This window comes from Elgaria multicarinata, chromosome 9 (genome assembly GCF_023053635.1).
Source record: "Elgaria multicarinata webbii isolate HBS135686 ecotype San Diego chromosome 9, rElgMul1.1.pri, whole genome shotgun sequence".
NCBI classification, from domain to species: domain Eukaryota; kingdom Metazoa; phylum Chordata; class Lepidosauria; order Squamata; family Anguidae; genus Elgaria; species Elgaria multicarinata.
This window is the reverse complement of record NC_086179.1, coordinates 17,199,371-17,219,496: the sequence shown is the minus strand read 5'-3', so window position 1 is coordinate 17,219,496 and position 20,126 is coordinate 17,199,371. Positions and strand designations below refer to the sequence as shown.

Here is a 20,126-nt window from a genome sequence, read left to right as displayed (position 1 = left end):
CAACCAGCGCATGAAGGAACAGCCCACTCCTCCCAGGAATTGCTATATGTTGGCACACTGCTTCTGAACTAGGGATGAATGAATTTGTCAGTTTCGGTTTCTCTCATTTTTCCAATCTTAAATTCAGTTCTTTCTTTAGCCTTTTTTCTGAAAAAGATTTGCACGAAGATCTGTATGCATTTCTGTGTCTATTGCTCCCGATATGTGCATTTTGTACGCTGTTTCACCTCATATGCAGATTTTGGGGAAGCAATCTCCCCCTGTAACCCGTTGAATGCTATTTTTTTGTTAATATGTGTTTGTGTGTGCCTTTTAGATTGGAGAACTACATTACAAAATTTGGAGAAGTGTAATAATAATAATAATAATAATAATAATAATAATAATAATAATAATAATAATAATATTTCTTATCCGCCTCTCTGATTGGATCGAGGCAGGGAACAACAGCAAACATAAAATACTGATTAAAAACATAGTATACACTGTTAAAAACATCCTAAAAGCATACTAAAATTCTACTGGATAGACCTGCCAGAACAGATCAGTCTTGATAGCTTTCTTGAATGCTATCCAAGGATAACCAAGTTTCAGTCCGCGTATTGCTTCTAAAGTGTGAAACTTCTCAAGTGCGAAACTCAGTCATTTCTCCCACAAACCTATTCTGATCTTGGGAGTTTTCATATATCCATCACGACCAATAACCGTTGATAAGACATGAGGTTGCCTAATTCCCTTTTAAAGCCATCTAAGACAGTTCCCATCCCTACATCTTGAGGCAATGAATCTCCCATAATTTAATTACGCATTCTATGAAGAGGTGCGTTTTCGTTTTGGCCTTCCTGAATCTGCTACCCATAAATTTTCATTGGGTGACGTCACGATCTTATATTATGAGAGAAGGAGAAAGACTGCTCAACCCACTTCCTCCACACCATGCATAATTTTATAAACCTCAATCATATCCCGAGTTGGTCCACTTTTCCTTTAAACTAAATGGCCCGAATATTTTAGCTTTACTGAATGCCTACTGCGTAGTTTCTTCACCAGCTGTGGACTCCCAAAATGGGACATCCAGCGATGGCCAGAGACTGATGACAATCCCACTTGGCTAATAACTGTTTTCATGTTGGCTTGGCTTCCAGGTTGGCACGTGAAGAACAACACCCTCCAAAATAACAAACACTGGTCTTATTGCTTCCCTCAAAATTTCTCAGATACTTCTCCCAATTTGCCTCCTTCTCCCAAGTTCACCTAAAGCAAATTTTGATGGCAACTCTAAAAGATCGCATATTCCTGTGCTTTGTTCCTCCTGTTCCCTGGGTGTAAGATCCTTTAAGATATACAAATGCCACAAGACCAGAAAGCAAATGCAATAAGAAAGATCCGTACCATCTTCAGTACATACCTGCTCTAAACATTTCTTTTCAGGTAGCTTACCATCTTCACTTGAAACATAATAGCTTGGATCCAAAGGTTCCTTCTTTCCATCAGAGGAAAGGCTCCTTCCGATCCAACCCAATTGCAACAAAACAAGCCACATACAAATGAAGTGCTCTGACCCTAGCAAGTTAGGAGCAATGCTTAGGAATGATTGCTGTAATTAAGGAAGGTCACTTCTATTTCATTTATTTATTTTTATTTATTTATTTAAGGATTTTTATGCCGCCATTCAGCCAAAAAAGGCTCTCATGGCGGCTTACAAAAGTATTTCTTGACAGTCTTAAAGCATGCTTTGGATACATGAGACACTGAAAGCAATAGGGTGAGATCTCCATTTTTTTAAATAAGTGAGAGATGAGCATGCATGCATCAACCAGACTCCTGGCACGACCATTTCCCCTGGGCTGGAAATAATGCCTTCAGAGCCAGTTGTTCTCTAGGGCCTCAGGACAGAGGGGTGAAGATTTCACGATATTTTTATCGCAAGATCTCCCCGTTTACATGTGGCGATGTCGGATGGCGAGGACGTTGCGGCCGCCATTTTTTCTTAAAGAAGAGCGCACGAATGCTCGTGCACAGAAAGGTAGGGTTTTTGTTTTTTTTAAATTAAACTTAATTCCCCCCCCCACAATGGGTGCAAGGAACTGGGACTGCCCACTCACACGTTCCGCAGTCATGGGATCATCCTGAGACCGCAGAAAAAGCGGGCCTAAAGTGTAGGGCAAGATCCTGGGGTAAGGGAGGGATCATCCTGCCCTGATCCCGGGATCCCTTGTGCTTCATGTGGACGCATGTGTTTCCATATTCACGATGGAAAGAACTTGAGACTTGTTTTTTTAAAAAATCAGACACCGGAGAAGCCAAAACCAATTCATCCATCTAGGCCCAGGGCACTGAATGGTTTGCTCTTAAAAGTTGGTTCTCAATCACTGTATATTCTATCATGTTGGTACTGAATTAGGGTCACTTTTAAGTACAAGCAGGTACAATGTGGTCCTCCCCATGCTGGGAATAGTAGTATCTATTGAATTTGTGCAGTGCAAATTGGTGAAAATTGCATTTGTGCTATCACCATAATTAGTAAATTGAGATTAAAATAAATAAATGGGAATGCAGGAGAAAGTAAAATTGACAGATTCGTCCATTCCTAAAACAAGAACCATGATGCAAAACAACGTAACTGAATGTACAAGCCTCCCACAGTTATATTAAATACTGACTCACTGCAAACCTTTGTTTGAAGAACACAATTTTTAGGAGACAGCTTTAGGACAGTGGTAAAGCAGAAGCTTTGCTTGCTGAAAGTCCCACTGCCAGGTTCAATCCCTAGCATCTAAATAAATAGATAAATTTGGTAGCAAGTGATGAGATCTTCCTGAGAAACTGCCCGTCATAGCGCCATGGAGCAACAGTCAGATCTGGTACGAACGCAGCTTTCTACATTCCGTAGCTTTGCATTTTGCATGGGTCTGTCATAATTCAGAGACCCTGGTTGTAAGCAGGTTTCCCCATAAAGGGAAAGAATTTAAACCCCTGGCAAAGCTAGTTTGAAATATTTCTGTCAAAGGTAAAGAATTTAGTTAGGGCAGACATGAGAAATAAAAAGCAACTGAAATCTATCGGATTTGCTTCCAAGAAAACATCCCCATACAGAAGATTATGACTGCATAATTTACAGAACTTCATTTGTTAGTCAAAACGAAGCAGAGCCACACTACATTACATCACGTTTTAATTCTTTAGACAATGTGTTGAATCTGAAATTATACACAATTCAACCTATTAGTATTGTGACAATGCCCATAGTGCTTTACAAAGTAAGGAAGGTGGCAGTCTCCGCCCCAAGGAAATTACATTCTGAATTTCACATATAGGAACAAAGGGAGAAACCATATATATGAAACCATAAATACTACAAACAGGTTTTGGATATAAGCAAATGACATTTACATACACTTACGCCCCCTCCCCCTTTGACTGGGAAACTTGGATGCAACTCTCAGAAGTTCAAAAGAAAATGGAATATATGTGGGGGGGGGGAGTCTATATCTATTAGTTTAGAAACTCCTAACTGCTTCTTTCAGTAACTTCCTTGTGCCCCAAGGGGCAGATAGGAGAAATAAAAAACCAACTGAAATCTATCGGATTTGCTCCTAAGAAAGATTACCAATACAGATGATTATAACTGCATAATCTATACAAGGGAAAAATAACTTTGTTTTATTTTAAGAGCAGTGAAGACTGGTGTCTCCCATGGCATTTGAGTGGCGAATCCACTCCGGGTTTCAGTCAGAACTCTCAAGCCGCTAGCAAGGTTTGGATTGAAACCAGGAGTGGATCCATCAATCCACTGATATGGGAGCCACCATACTCTACGGTGTAAGAGGAAAGCCTACAGCACTGTGCTAATCCACACACCCTTTTTACTTACAGACAAGTGTGGGAAACTGTATCCAAAAAGAGGGTCTGTCCTGATTCAAATGTTAGCTACATCCACTGTCTCCATTCTTAAAGAAAAAGCCTTGGAAAAATAGATGGGCTTTGCAAAAGGTTAGATTGGCATCCGTCAGAGCAAGAGGGGGCGGGGGGGGGGGGGGCAGGAATCCAGTCAAAAGCATTCTACAAAATAAATGCCTTCCCACACACTGTTAATTCTTGGGGCAGGCAAAATGTATATTTTTAAGCTGTTGCGGTAAGAGAGGCAGCTGTGGTTGGGTGGCTAGAATCCAGTGCCTAAAATATTAAGTGCCATTGAGCAAAATTGTAGCTTAATAGCAGTATGCCATTATATGTAATCACATCAAGATCTGAAGATGCGCCATTCTCCAGGAGCTGTAACTTGTGACTAGTTTCAAAGGGCCTAAGAACGTAAGAAGGGTCATGTTGGATCTGACCAAGGGTCTATCTCATCCAGCTTTCTGTTCACATAGTGGACAATCTGCTGTCCATGGGAAACTCACAAGTGGGACATGAGTGCAACTGCACCCTCCCACTCCTGTTTCCCAGAAGACGGTGCACATAGGTTTACTGCCTCTGATACTGGAGACATCATAGAGCCATCAGGACTAGTAGCCCCTGATAGCCTTCTCCTCCAGGAATTTGCCTAATCCCCTTTAAAAGCCATCTACATTGGTGGTCATCACTACACCTTGTGGCAACGAAATCCATAGGTTAACTATGTGCTGTGTGACGAAGTGCTTCCTTTTATCTGTCCTGAATCTCCCACCCATCAGCTTCATGGGATGACTCCGGGTTCTAGTACTATTCAAACAGCTCCATATCATTTTTGTGAACCGCCCAGAGAGTTTCGGCTATTGGGCGGTATAAAAATGTAACAAATAAATAAATAAATAAAATAAATAATTATGTACGCCTCTTCATGTGCTCAATTTAGATGTAGATATCTACAATTTATTCTCTCTCACACACACACACACACACACAATGCATGAACGCAACACACGTAAACAGGAACATGGTTTAGGCGAGAATCAGTAGGAATCCTATAGGGGTACATTCACTGCAATCTAGAAGTAGCACTAACTATGGATTACAACTGCCTTTGGGGGAAAAACACTACTGTTTTTCCTACAGCAAGCGCATATATGTGGGTGTAATGAACATGCTCACGCTGTAAGACACCAGCCAGCTCAGACCAGGAGACCTGGCAACACGGCAGAAGCAGCTAAACCTCTGTGGCACTGGGGCAGCCAACTGACAAGAGGGATCATCTGTCCTGACCCTTGCTGTTCCAGCGTTTCCATCTTGGTAATAACGGGACAGTGCACTGCAGCTCCTCAGTCCAGGCAGATCAAGTAATCTGGGGAGCTGGAAGGGACCCTGTCGGCCTTCTATAATTTAACATAGATTTATATTCTGCCTTTCTGACCCTCATAGGACTCCTCAAAGTAGCTAACCATTGTGATAAAAACATACATGTAATAAAACGGAGAAACCACTGTAATAGCCAGACTATTCAATTATTAGAAGCATTTCTAAAAATCCAGCTTACTTGATGAATCACTGTGGTGATGAATCACAAGTGGTGGTTTGACTTGACTTCTAAAGGCAGGAAGAGAGAGGGAGAGGGCTTTTGCCTAGGACTTATCAGATAAAGGAGCCAGTGCAGTGTAGGGGTCAGAGTGCTGAACTAGGGAGATCTGCGTTCAGGTCCCCACTTGGCCATGAAAATCACCAGGTGATTTTGGCCCAGTCATGGACTCTCAACCTAACCTACTTCACAGGGTTGTTGTGAGAAAAAAATGGAAAGAAGTCTTGGGTTCCTTGGAGGGAAAGGCAGGATATAAACGTAGCAAATAAATAAACCCAAACTCCACCACGAAGAAAGGCCTATCCAGTGCTTCTTAAGAGACAGAGGTGGATCAGAAAACATGTTTCCTCCTGAAGCATGCGGGAAGGTCTGTAAGAGAAGCGGCAGTCCTTGAAATATCCAGACATTGCTGCTCCACATGCAGCCTAGCCTAGTCTAAAGCTCTGTTCAGCCCTGCCTGGAGCCTCATTTTGCCAGAAGCCTTTCCTGGACAGCTAGGCTCTCCTCCTGCCTCCCACTCACCAGCCCTGACATCTGGATTTTAAGCATTCATGTACACACATCTATAGGAACTCCAGCCTAATCTGGCCAGATGTATGTGCCTGCATGTATTACGATCACACTTAATATGCTTGTGAGAAACACTGGTATAACAATTGCCTGCCTTTAATGATAGCCTTCTGTTTTCTGGACTGTAGCCTGTATTAGTCTAACTTAAATCCCATTTATTTCAATGGGTTGACTCTAAGTAAGCCTAGATAAGTACTCTAAGTCACTCTGGGAACTTTCTTTGGCTGTAAGTAAATAAAGTAATAGGAGTAACATTGGATACAGAGACCTTTGGCTATTGTGTAGTATAGAGATGTAATAAATAAACAAACAAATAATAAAACCCATTGTCCTGCATGAGATCAGACAGGCAGGTATTCGAAACGGAGCCTACCAGGTAGCGGTGGTGAGATGGTGGGATACCATTGCCATGGAGATCTGTCACCGACAGATCTCTTCTCTTGTTTTTAGGCATCTGTTATTTAAAAACAATAAGAATTAGATTAAAAACACATAATACTAAATGGAGCAACAAAAGCAGACATTCAAACAGAAGAATTAGCAGAATTTGAAAGCTACACATTAAAAGCAAGCTATAATAAAAAGTGCAACTTTTAAATCTCCTAGTTCTACTGCTTTAATGTCTGCTTTTATTGCTGCATTTAAGCATTGTTTTATCGTATTATGTATTTTTATGTGATTTTTATTGTTTTTACATTTTTGTAAGCCACACTGAGCGTTTTTTAAAAACAAAAGGAAAAGGGAAAGAAAGGACAGGGGTATAAAATAATAATAATTTGTAGATAAGCACTGATGTATGAAATGACTCTGAGGGTAAGGTGCACACTCCAGTTCAAGCGTTGCTACTCCCGTCTTCCAAAATGGATCCGTAACTCTCGCTAGCTCTACCATCCCAATTAGGCTTTACCAAAGAGTAGTATGACAGTGAATATTCCCCACTGTCCAAACAGCTTCTTATAAATGAAGCAAGGATTCTAATCTGCATTTTGCAACTCCAGATATTGAACAAGACACTCCAACCTGATGCCTTCCAGAAGTTTTGGACTACAACCCCCATTAGCCCCAGCCAGTATAGCCAATGGTCAGGGATGATGGAAGCTATAGGTCAAAACATCAAGAGGTATCCAAGTTGTGGAAAGTTGCAATAGGGCATCATTTTCCATAGGTAAGTTACATACAATTGTTGTAAACCGCCCAGAGAGCTTCGGCTGTGGGGCAGTATATGAATGTAATAAAATAAAATAAAATAAAATAAATAAATACAACAATATGCGTTCACTCACACAGGTAGAAAATCCTGATATTCTAGGAAACAGATGTGGTTTAACAGTATCAAGCAAGCTACAAGCTTACAGAAAATAGCAAGTTTTTTCCTCCCTCTTTTCAGAAATATAAATATAATGTAAGCTTGAAGATGGCACCTTGAAGATGCAGCCCCATTTTACAGAAGGGTCAGTAAGGTCACTCCCAACTAAATATTGGCTCCATTTGCCTGCAACTGCCCAAAACAGTTTGTTCCTTAAGGCAAAAGGATGAGATGGCACCTGCTCCATTCCACATACAGAAGCTAATAGGATCAGCAGTTGAATTTTATTTTAATGCTGGCAACGGGACTGCAACATTCATCACACTTGAAGGCAGCAGGGCAGCTTTGGGGGCCAAGCTGTGGGGCCCATACAGCTCTATCCTCCCAGAGATGGGAATATGCCAGGGGGTTCAGGAGGAATAGCTTGGGGGAAGCTGCCACTGTTGCCCCTCAGAATCTGTCACCCGGGGCGGTTGCCTCACTTTGCCTAATGATAGGGCTGGTCTCTGCATAATGCTAAGCCATGGTTTCTGTTAACTACGGTTTGCTGCTTTAACCATGACAAGCAAATAAAATATAGCTTAATCTCCCTATATCTGGTTTCTTTCTCTCCTGCCCATTTTGCTATCCTCCAGAGCGGTTTTGTTTTTCTGGGCTTCATTTCGGGGCAGGCAGCATTGCAAACAAGCCAGAATTAAGCTAGTTCTTGGATCAGATGTCACAACAAGCCATGATTAAACAAGTCATACTTCGTTAGCCAACAACCAACCATGGCTTCTATTCATGGTTTGTAGGTGCTTAAGAAACCATGGTTTCTTTGCGGGGATGGGTTTGGATACAATGGCCAGCCAGATATCAATAAGCCATACCAGGGTAGATAAAAATCAATATTTTTTAAAAAAAAATTATAAAAAAATTGAGTTTTTTTTATTTAAATAGGATTTTTAAAAAATAAAATGCTTTTTGAGGAAAAATCTATTTAAAGATAGTTTTCTACTTAAGATACATTATAGTCCAAAGGTTATTCATTATGAATTAAGGATTAGTTTTTAATTATGTAGCATGAGGCTGTATATTCATGCAATGTTTAAATTTTTGGGTAAATGAATTCCATTAATCCATTCACAATGTCATGCTCTTCCAGGGGTTTCTGTAAGATTATTGGGCAATTTTTCTATCTAGAAGATATTATCGCAGATGCTTGGTTTTACAGTTCTCAGAACTGTGAATTTGTGTCTGCAGAGATCACAATCCCATTGCTTCTTTGCAAATCTATGTACACAGAATCAAGCCCTTACCTCTTAAGTGCTAGTTTCAAAAAATCCAATGAATATAGTGCACTTTTGGGGTGGGGGGGAGTCACATGATTAAACCAGTCTTTCTGGGTAGTGATTTAAATTGTGATTTAAATCAAATCCACCCTGAGCCATACCATAACTTAGCTCTGTGTGCAAACAAAGCCAGTATGGCTCCAACCACGTGTTTATCTCATAATGATAACGTGGTGGCTGGACGTATGCAAAACCAGTGTATAGGCTTGGGTGCTTAACCCCTCCAGCACTTGCCAGTTTACCTCTACAAGTACAGCCTCCCATACCATTTTAAAAACAGTTTCTTCCCTTGGTGAGGCTCAGAGACTTCAAGCAGCCCACCTGCAAGTCAGAACAGGATGAGGGACAATTGCAAGGCAGAATCCAGGCACAGAGTTTAGCATAAACCCCCACGCACACACTTTGGCTTTTCTGTCCACATTAACTAGCAGGCCAATGCTCTCAGCAGTATTTCTGAGGAAGGAAAAAAGTCACCAAGAAGTCGATAACCCCAGTTTCCTGGGTCCCGGCCCAGTCGCTGACGAAAGGATCGGGACGGAGGGTGGGGAAGGTTGTGAACTGCACACCCTCTCCACCAATGTACTAAATTCCACAGGTGCTGAACCTACGGTACGGGTGGAAGAGGAGGTAGCACATGTCTGGAGCTGCTGACTCAGAAAGGATACCTAGCAGAGATTCAATCCCACATGCCTTTCTGCCTCACTGTTGCTTCAGCCAGCTCCTTGGCTAGGATCCCAGAGGCCAAAATACACCAAGGTATTAGAACAAGGGAGTATATAAACTGCGGCGCACACTAGAGTTGTACTCTCTTGTATTTTGGACTTGTATTTTGGACCTGGCAAAGAGCTTAGCCACTAACGGTAGGCCATTCATTAAAGCACACACATCCTTGTCAGAAAGAGGCTCTCTTCACTCATGGACAGATGCTACTTCCATCATTTACACCAGGAGTGGGCAATACCACCACAAATGCCAGAACCCCACAGCCACATGTCAAATTTGCTGTGGCAGAGGCAAAACAATTGGAGGGATTGAAATGGCAGCCCAAAAAGGCCAAATACGCGTAGCTTTAAAACAAGGCACCCTGTGCCACCAGATGGTTTGCTGCAGCTGAGATGCAACAGTGCATGGCAGTGGTGTGACCCCGAGGGCAGGTGGGAATAAAATTGACCCCAAGTGTCCCCTGGTTTACACAGTGTTTGGGGGGAGCACATTGGTGACGATTGATCAGGCAGGTATTTCCCAGCTGCCTATAAACCGCCCAGAGAGCTTCGGCTAAGGGGCGGTATATAAATTTAATAAATAAATAAATAACTCTGCTGGAATGGAGGAGCGCAAACTAAGAAGGAATAGCCCCAAATAATCAGGTCTACCCACATTGTTGTGATCTTTCTCTCTCTTACACACTCTTACACTTACTTACTTACACACACACGTGACAGTGGGGCACTCTTGAGGCATTATTTATTTATTTATTAAAACATTTGCATCCCGCCCTATATCACTGGGATCTCAGGCTGGTGTATAGATTAAATCAGAATGATCACTCTGGCAAAGCCTTCCACTGATACCTACCCCACCCAATTTTCTGGTGCTCTGTTGAGATGGAGAAGGCTTAGAAGTGCTCTGGTCCTCCACCGCCTCCATCTCCAACTACTGGGAAATAATGATAAAAGTATTTGTTTTGCCTGGGTTGAGTCTCTGGGGCATTGTGGGAAATTTAAATGGCAGCTCCAAATCAGACGCCTCTTCATAGAAGTGCTGTTGCTGGCTGCCACCAGGTAAACCCATCAAACTTCGGGGGGGGGGGGACACTGACGTATGGGGCGGCCCACTAGAGGGCTCTATGCTGAACGTGGGAGGGCAGGTGGTGAGTAGTCTCCCTACGACTTGTAGAGAAGGGGTGGTGGTTCAGATCCCAGAATAATTGGAAACTTATTCCAACCCAAGTCTGCAACAGCACATCCTTCACACAGAGAGCTACTAGAAACAGAAGTGTGTCCTTACGTTAGTGTTTTTATACATGCTGCTGACCAAGGGCATGTCTACACCAGGCAATATCCCGGGGATTGTCCCTGTGCGTCCACATGATGCATAGGGGGTCCCGGGAGCAGGGATGGATAATCCCTCTATTTCCCTGGGATATTGCCATACCTGTTTTTCTCAGTTTTCCCGTGGTCTCGGGATTGTCCTGAGACTGTGGGAGACTGCGGGCCTCCATCCCAGTTTCGTCCCAGCTCCTCGCGAGTAAATGCAAGGAGCCAGGAGCCAGGCACAGAGCTCTTCAAGTGCTCCATGCCCATCGGGGTGGGTGGGGAGGGGGATTTTTTTTAAAAAACACACACCTTACTTTTGCGCTGGAGCGCAGGTACACTCCAGGTCCTGTCTTTATTTATTAAAAAATTGCAGGCAGGATGTCCTCCTTCCTCCCTGGATGTCACGCACCACGTGTGAACACAGGGGGAGGATCTCGCGATCAGCATATCGCGAGATCCTCCCCCCTCCCTCCCGGAACGCCAGGAGGTGTAGACATGCCCCAAGTGTTAAGCCAGTTGAGTCATCAAGTCGCACATCCTCATGCTCTTCTGCAACACAATCTAACCCAATCCAACCCCCTTCATCCTTCTGCATTAGAGCTATGCAGAATAACTGAACATTACTGTATGTGAACGTGGGGGCCGAGCAACAGCCACATCCAAGCTTTGTCAAAACTTAATAAAAGCTTTTTTAAAAAATGCAGCAAACTTGGGCGTACTTTTCAAGACGCGAGCACATGAAGCAGAACCTACTGGCCTTCAATCGTGCACTTTGAGCAGGTGTTCTAAGGCAATTTGGAGAACACCCCGCAGAGCGAGCCGATGAACAGTCAAGCCTAGGTATTAAGATCCACGTTCAGATCATGGACGACATAAAAGGTGACAACATGTAGAGCTGTCTGTTTCCTATGGCATTCTATATGCTGTTTTCTATTGAAGGCGGTTGCTTTAAAAAGTGATAAAGAGGCTTACCACTATTCATTGCTCCCTTGCAAGATGTGGGAAACACCTCATTAACACTAACCTGTGGCATGTATTTTCTTTGGAAAACACAAACACCACTGTAGACTGGCCATGCCATCCCATATAGATGGGTCTCAGCAAAAAGCATATTTTTAGCATTTTCTCAGCTGGATTCAGGCAGCACATTAGCACCACTGAATTAAGTGTGCTAAAGGCTGCAGGATCTTTAAGATGTATAACCAATGCTTGTTCCCAGAACCCAAGTTGGAGGAGTACCATTTTGTTGAATGGAGATGTAAAGAACAAGTCAAGTCCCCCGCCCCGTGAAAAAAAAAGCTAACTCACATACAGTCTAAAATGTCAAGCGGAAGATATTTGGAGAGAAGCAATAGTCGTTGTAAGTAAAGGTCCTATTGGTACCCATCACAACAATTGCCCCATAGCAGAATCACATTGTACGAGTTGCCACAGATCAGTATATCCCAGCAAGACACTCTAGGTGCTTATAAGCAATGCTGCAAGGATCCCAAACATGAGAACATTTTAACTTTTATGTACCACATTTCAGGTATTCAAAAAGCTTTGCATGTAATCACATTCCATCTTCCAACAACCCTGAAAGCTATGACAGTGTTATCCCTGTAATGGAGAAGGGGCTGGAACCGAGAGAGAGAGAGAGAGAGGTCATGTTCATTAGACACCTTAAACCACGGCTTTAACCACAGTAACTTAAGGTGTCTTCTGAACATGGCCCGGCTTTCTGACTTAACCACTGTGGTTAAAGCTGTGGTTTAAGGTGTCCTCTGAACGGGGCCAGAGAGAGAGTGCAGCTTGTTCATAACTGAGGTTTGAACCTGCGGACTTTTGACTCACATGTTTAACCACTAAGCTACACCAGTATAGATGCTCTCTTACTTTAGCATGTGAATACAGTTAAGCTCTTTAGGCAACCACACCTCCGAAGTAGGTGAAGCCAACGCAGAAAATCAAAACACCAACAAAGCTATCTCAGTTAGCACGTGGAATGCTCTGACTTAAAGCTAGTTTCCCTGAAGTACTGGCCTTATTATTATTATTATTATTATTATTATTATGAGCAAGCCTGCAGTTTTTACCCTAATATAGTCACAGCTCAATAGCTTGCCAGTTTTTTAAGTAAGAGCCACCTTTAGACTAGCTTGATTTAAGCTGGACTTTTCGTTGATTAATACGATTTCGTGACTTGTCACTACCTTCTCTGTATGCTACATTAATTTAAATTCATAGTGTGGGATGCCTGAAATTTATGCAGATATTTCAGTGCCCAAGAGATACTGCAGCAACCAGGGCTTAGGATGCCATGTTAAACTGCCAAGGGATGATCATACAATGCTACACTAATGTTGCAACCAGGTAAGTTGGCATGCAGGTTTGCGCTCACTTTAAAATTCCTACAACCAAGCCTCTTCAAGCCTACTTATTTCAGCAGTTGCCTTAAGTAAACACTTAAGATGACAGTAGGACTGAAAGGTTCTTAGTTTCTGTTGGATCATGCCCATGGCTGGATCATGTCTATGTGTTAGCTTTACAGATGAGAGCACCAGAAAGATCAGACTGGAAACAAACACTTTTGGGGTCTCAAAAATTATCAAAACATTCAATACAGCTGCCTCTCATATATAGATAGATCCTTCTACCTCCTTCTCCCCCCCACCCTGCCCAAATCTGAAGGGGAACTGAGTACCTTGCAGAATCAATAAGGCTACGGTTCACACAGAGTTCTTTGCCCACATTACTTCTAAACTACCCAAGCTCTTAGAAGTTCACTTCTGCTGTTTTTAAACAGTTGGTTATTAAAAGGTAAACGGCTGCAACTAATTGTACTCAGAAGGCCTGACTTTAGGAGACACGTATAGGGTGGAAAAACTCCACAGCTTCTGCTAAAATGCCTAAATATACGTGTGCTTATTCCAAAGAAAGCCCAATTGATTTCAACAGGACCTACTCCCTACTTAAAGTGAGTAAGACTGCAGCCTTAAGAATTTAAGGCCATTTCTAAAGTCAAGATGATCCAATTTAAATGTATTATGCAGACTCGACACACACACAGGGGACAGAAACATCAAATTGTCAGGGTTAAGTGGAGTACTAGTCAAATACTAGTAGCTGTTAAGAGCTCCGTCCAAATGCAGAATTATTCAGGGAGGGAGGGAACAGGGTGAGGGGGAGGCCTATTTTGAAGAAAGTCGTCTTGATAAACAGACATATTCTTAAAATTCCTCCCAGCACCTCAGGAGTCATTCGGATCGGCATGCAAATCGTTTGTGGAAATTTTCCTATTGCCTCAGAGGCTCCTGCTACTTTTTTTTTTTAGTTGTTTGACAGTTTAAGGGAAATCATAATTAAAAAGAGACACACAAATAATAGCCTGTGCAGCGTAGCAAGCGAGAATAAGCGGGGGCCATTTCATTTTAAAAACTCTGGTGAGCTTTTAATTGCCTGGATTTCATTGTGAACCACCCTGACGCCTGATTGCTTCCATTATGTTCTCTTGTTCTGTGCCATTCATCCACACGCACACACGCACAAGGATCCTGTAGTTAACACAACAAAGTAACTGCAACTCCGTAACACCCGGGAGTTTCCCTAACCACCACCTTTATCGTTTAGAATATGGGACTTTTTGTCTACTTTGCACTAATTGCTCCCTCCTTCAAACAATGCAATGTAAAAGAAAATACTGAAAAACCTTCTTTCCCTCACACCACCTTCCTTCATCATATGCCAGAAACTTGGGTGGTTTAAAGAAAAAGGGGGAACACTGAGTATATGGGGGGAAGGTATGTGTGTGGGGAGGGAAGAGAGGCAGGGGAGGTGTGTTGAGGAGGGGTGGGGACAGAATGGCAAGGCATACAGCCCCACAGCTGGAAGCACAAATTGGGGTGGGTGGGGGAGATTTTGGCTACTGCCAAGATGACAAAGGGTTTATTCTGCCTCTCTTCAACCGACCCCCTTGACATCACCTCAGTTTCTGAAAGCTTGGTTTGGGGCCTAAAAACTGGCTTCTCTATTCACTGGTGCACATCTTCCTTGCATCCTACAGGGGTAACAAGTGCAAACATCTCTCTTTCTCGCTATATATATATATATATATATTAAACACACATACATACACACACTGATCTCCCCACCACACACACACAGATTTCAATAGTGACTATTTCCTTTAAAGTCTGTTACCCATATGCACTTTAAATGCACACCATTCCCCCCTCCCGTACTTTCTCTGTCTCCTTGTCGCCCCCCACCCCGCTCCCCAAATTGAACACAGTGTTGCTGGAAGCCAATTTTATTCTCTCTCTCCCCCCCCCCCCCGTTTCTTCCAATGCAGCTGTAAGACTCCGAGAGATACTGACATTTTTCCACTCTTATCAGTTTAATTACAGTTACCATGGCAGCAAAGTGCTAGTGGTTGGCAAAGGCCAACAAGAGATTTGCAAGAGTGAGCTCAATTTTGATGCAGTTCACATGCAAAAAAAAAAGAAAAAAAAAGGAAGAAAAAATAGGGGAAAAAATTAAAAGAAAAGCCACGACAGTGGAAACACTCCTAACAAAGAATCCCCCTTTGTGTAGTTAGCACAAGCCAGGCGCCACTAATTTCTCTCCCCACTACCCCTGCCAAAGCCACACACGGATGGATGGCGAGTGGGTTTGCTTTGTTGCTGTTGAGTTGTTTTTACAGCAAAGTGGGGGGGGGGGAAAGAAATGTGGCATTTTTGTTGTTGCTCCAACACCTCCTAAAAATAATTGGCTTTAAAAACAATTTAAAAAGCGGTAGCCTTTTCAGAAGCTCTGATCTTAAGACAGCAAGCCTGTCTTTTCGGATCACAACAGCCCCAGCAACGTTTAGAGGGGAAGATCTATGCCTCTTCGCCTTCAAATATCCAGAACGAAACACAGAGATGCTGAAAGCCCGACAAGAAATGCTGGATTTGCGGAGGGAGGGAGGGAGGGAGGGAAAGGGGAAGAAGAGAAGTGAGTGGGAAATATATACAAAAACAAATGACGACACCGATGGCTGCCTTACCAAAACTTTTCTCCTTTTTCTGCATGAGTTGCTTTAAGGGCTCCCGGATAGCTGGTTCTCATTGAGCCAAGCGGATCCCCCCACCCCACCCCCAACCAGTTTGGGTCAAGTGGAAGAGGTTGTGCGTGCTGAAAGCGGAAAACACCAGGAGAGAGAGAGAGAGAGAGAGAGATTGAGAGAGGAGAACAGGACGGTTGTGCAAGAGCACTTTGGAAGGGGGTGGAGGTGAGGGGGTGCTGGAAAAGCGACACACGCGCGCGCACGGGGGAGGACGTTGCAAGCGTGCAACACTCTCGAGCTACGAGGATGGCGAAAGACAAAAGCCACACGCTCCCCCCCTACAAATACACACACACACACACCCTCCGCACTGTGCTCCGATACCAGCCCCAGCGGTCTCTTCTCAAACCTCCGTGGTAACAAATGGATTTGATTAAACCGTCACATGCGGCGTTACCACGAGCACATCACGGGCTATAAAGAGGTTTGCGGGGGGGGGGGGAGAGAGAAGAGATCTGTATGGTAAATCATTACCCCCCACACACAAAAATGAGGTCTGCATCAAAAACGGCGACCGCATGGGTTTTCTGTTCGCCACCCCCCATTGCATTTCGTACAAATGCTGCACCGATTCGAGATCGGTGTGTGTTTAAAAATGCAGGGTATTAAGGGTTAACACGCAAACACACAAACACACACACACCACAACCCTGAAAAACTGGGCTGGGGGTTGGGTGGGTCTGATTCCTAGAAGGAAGGGGGTAAGAAGGGGTGCGAGGTAGTGGTGTTGGGAGGGGGGCGAAGAGGGAGAAGAAATGAAGTCGTTTCTCACCATGCCGGTTCACGCGCGCACGCAGTTTAGCAACAACGGGCGCCAGGTTTGGCGACGCGGTTAAGAGAAAGGGCGAGCTGGCGTTTGCTCCCGTTTCATTGTTTAACTTTGCCTGCTCCTTCCCTTCCAGCCCTCCAATCGCGCGGCTCTTTCTTCTGCAGCCTCGATCTTGCACCCTCTTATTCTTGCATCTCTCTCTTTCTCTCTCCCGTCATCATAAAAATAATGAAGCTTCACATGGATTTAAACACATACACACACACGCCAAGCTCCAAAGCCCAAAGTTGCAGCGCAGAGAGAAACCGAGAGAAGAGAGGGGGAAAAGTGTGATCCGGAGTTTATGGCTCACGATGTGGGAGAGGAAAAAGAAAATCGATCTGCCCCGGAGCCGAGCTCGCGCGTTGACGGCGTTGCCTGAACTTACCTCCTCGAGTCAAGCAATGCAAGGTGAGTTCAAGAAACCTCGGGTTTGGGAGCTTTTCTCCTTGGGGAAGGTCAGAAAGCCAAGCCTTGTTTGCAGGGAAGAAGGGGGAAAGGAGTCAAGCAAAAAGAAAGCGGCGGGGCGGATGGAAGCAGAAATTAGGCAGAATTGGGGGAGAGAGCAGATCGCTCGGAGTTTGCTAGGATTTTTTTAAAAAAAAATCCGGCAAGGTGTTCTTTTGCATGCTCGCACCGAAGCTACAGGTGTCCTAGATCTATAGATTTCAGTCAAGGTGGATCTTGGGAGCCCGGGACTGATTTGCACGCACACCCCCTCCTTCCCTTCACCCCACCCCACCCATCACCCCACCCACCCCCCGGCGGAGGTTCCGGCGGGAGAGACAACTTACCTAAAGCAGCACGGTGCTTTGAGCCGAGCTGGAGAGAGTCAGGGGCTGTAGCAACTGCAGAACGCAATCCCTTAACCAGCCAGACATAATACAGCGGAGGGAAAAAGGTCACTCTTGTTATGAGGGAGGCAGCAAGGAGTCGGGTGCGTGGCTTGCAGAAGCAGGAAGAGAAGCTGCGGCTCGTGGCCGGATTCAGGCTATTTACCGCTACTCGCTCTCTCTCACCCCCTCCTATCTTTCTCACCCCCTCCCGCCCCCTTTCCCTCCTCCCTCTTCTCTCTCTCTCTCTCCCCCCACCCCGATTCCTTCCCCTCTCTCGATCTGCAGCTCTACAACCGCCCGCTCTGGAAAAAAGTGCAAAGCAGCCGGGAGACAGATTGGGCTTTGTCGCTAATTTCCCAGGGTGAAAATTTACAAGCCTGCGAGTTCGAGTCAGCAAAAAGCCGAGGCAGATGCTAGGCGCGAGCGGCGGCAACAGCGAGCGAGCGACCCAGCGACTCCCGCACCAAGGGACCCCTGCGGAAAAAGCAACTTAAAAGGCGCCCGATCTAGGCGCGCTATACCTGGGAGTAAGCCCCACACTCAACGCGGGGTGGGGGTTTACTTTTGAGTAAGCCTGCGTAGGATCGGCCTGCGGAGAGAAAGAGCGAGCCCCTCTCCTGTTCTCGGCCACCCTGCATGGGGGGGGGGGTGGTAGTAAAGGCACAGGCATGCCGGCTCCCCGCCCCCCTTTTAACCCCGACTCTGGCCAATGTGGACTCCCGTCCGATGCATGGGGACGCGGAAGCTCCATTGAGTTCAATGTGACTTGCTCTCAAAAAAAGAGAGTAAGGGAGGGGGGGGAGAAGAGCACCCCAGGCAATAAACTGGCACTTTTAGGGTCACCAGTGATAGGAATGTCCTTAATACGACGAACTTTTCGGCGCTAACCTGGAAATTGCCACTCATCAGGTTTAAGAAAACTGGCGGGGCGGGCGACAGACATTTTGATACGATGGAAGTTTCCTCCACATTTTTAAACTTCTACAAGCCGGAGATCCCGCAGCACGTGGCTGGATGTTTTGAATTGGACCAGTTTCCCTTTCCGATTTGGGCGGGGGGGGGGAGCGACAGAAGAGAGAGCGGCAATGCCTTCCACCCCACCCCACCCCCAAGACATGCTCCATATAACCACGGGGATCGAGGAGAAATCCGACACATTTATTTCAGAGCAATCCCCATTGAACTCAGTGGAGCATACTTCACAGTAAATATAAATAGGATGGCGGTCGTCCGTGGATTGCGGTACTGACCAAAGGCGCGTTCCAGACCTATTGAAGTCAATGAAGGTTGTTAAACCACATTTCTATCCGATTACTCTCCCCCCCTTCTTTTTTTTCAAATTAGGGCATACAATATTTGCTAGCCCTGCTGCCGTGACTTAATAGCTGGCCTCTTATTGTGTACATAAACACCACCCTTTCATAAACGCTCCCACCCACCCCAGGCATCTTCCATTTTTAAGAGTCCACCCACAGCTGGGAGCGAAAGAGAGGAGAAGAAACCCGATTAAGGATTTGTGAATGCAGTTTGCAGACTTCAAAGTGATCCTCTGTTGTCTGCCATTTGGAGCATCACACTAAGATTGTCACAAAAGCTCGCTGTCTCTTTTTAAAGATGTCAGCTTAGAATCCCCCATCCAAATAATAATAATAAAAAATGAATGACACCCATTATTAGAGAGGGTGTTTTCAAGAACCCCAAGGAAAGCTTTTAAAGCCTTGGAGAGATTTGACATCCTTGCCTCTCCTGTCCTCTGCCCCCTCCCAGTAATCCAGCAATTCTGATCTGAGTAATCATAATAACTGAAGCCATAGAAGAAATGCATGTGCCCCCCCCTTTTTTTTTTCTTTTAGAGGCATACATTTAACTTCTGGCGCCTGTTCTACCTCTCTCTGTCTATGGCACCTAAGTTATTTCATTTAGCAAAACAGTAATCAAGCTCAAACACTATAAAACCAGGGACTCAAAAGTGCAGTCTGAGACAGGAGTTCGCTTGTACACACAAACACACGCACCCCAACACGCTTTCTGTAGATCCGATTTCCACAACTGAAAGGGGCAGAAGCAGAGTCTTAAGAGCCGGTTCCCTTTCAACCAAAGGGCGAGCCAAATGTTCAGCCTGGAACCTCAAGTCGCCTCTGTTTACACGCTACATCTGCAAACACCACTTCCCCCCTTCTAAAGCCGACCCGTGTCTGTGTGTTTGGGGAGGGGGGTACCTCTCTTGAAACCAATGCATTCAAAGGGAGGGGGAGGAAAGAGGCAGGGGGCTTACGTGTGAAGAAAGGGAGAAATAAAATCAGAACAAATGGTACAGCTAATGAGGACAATTAAATTAATTATGTTAAAGGAGATGAAATTCTCACGCGCTCTCTTTCTCTCCCCCCTTCCCATCTCCCACCCCCACCCCCATGTATGATCTGTTACCCCTCGCTGGCAACGGCTCCTCCGTAATTCACGGCAACTGATTAGTGCATCTATGCAAATCTTTGTTTAAATCATTCAACTAATTAAATGATGGGATTATTCCTCTGCCTACGGTGACATCATGCGCAGTAATTAGTACTCTATTTGGACTGTGGCAATAAGATACCCGGTGTCAACACCAACCTGCAAGAGACATTAAGCACTTTGTCACTTTCTCTCTCTCTCTGTG

General features: G+C 44.6%; 1 protein-coding gene across 1 annotated transcript in view; it reads right to left on the bottom strand.

Annotated features, from left to right (window-relative positions):
* The window catches only part of LMO3 (LIM domain only 3), a 95,977-nt gene extending 78,402 nt beyond the window's left edge, over positions 1-17,575 (bottom strand). The window contains exon 1 of the mRNA XM_063134416.1: positions 17,429-17,575. The gene's annotated coding sequence lies outside the window, so the exon portion shown is untranslated. The remainder of the gene's footprint in view (positions 1-17,428) is intronic.
* Between the last annotated feature and the right edge of the window lie 2,551 nt (positions 17,576-20,126).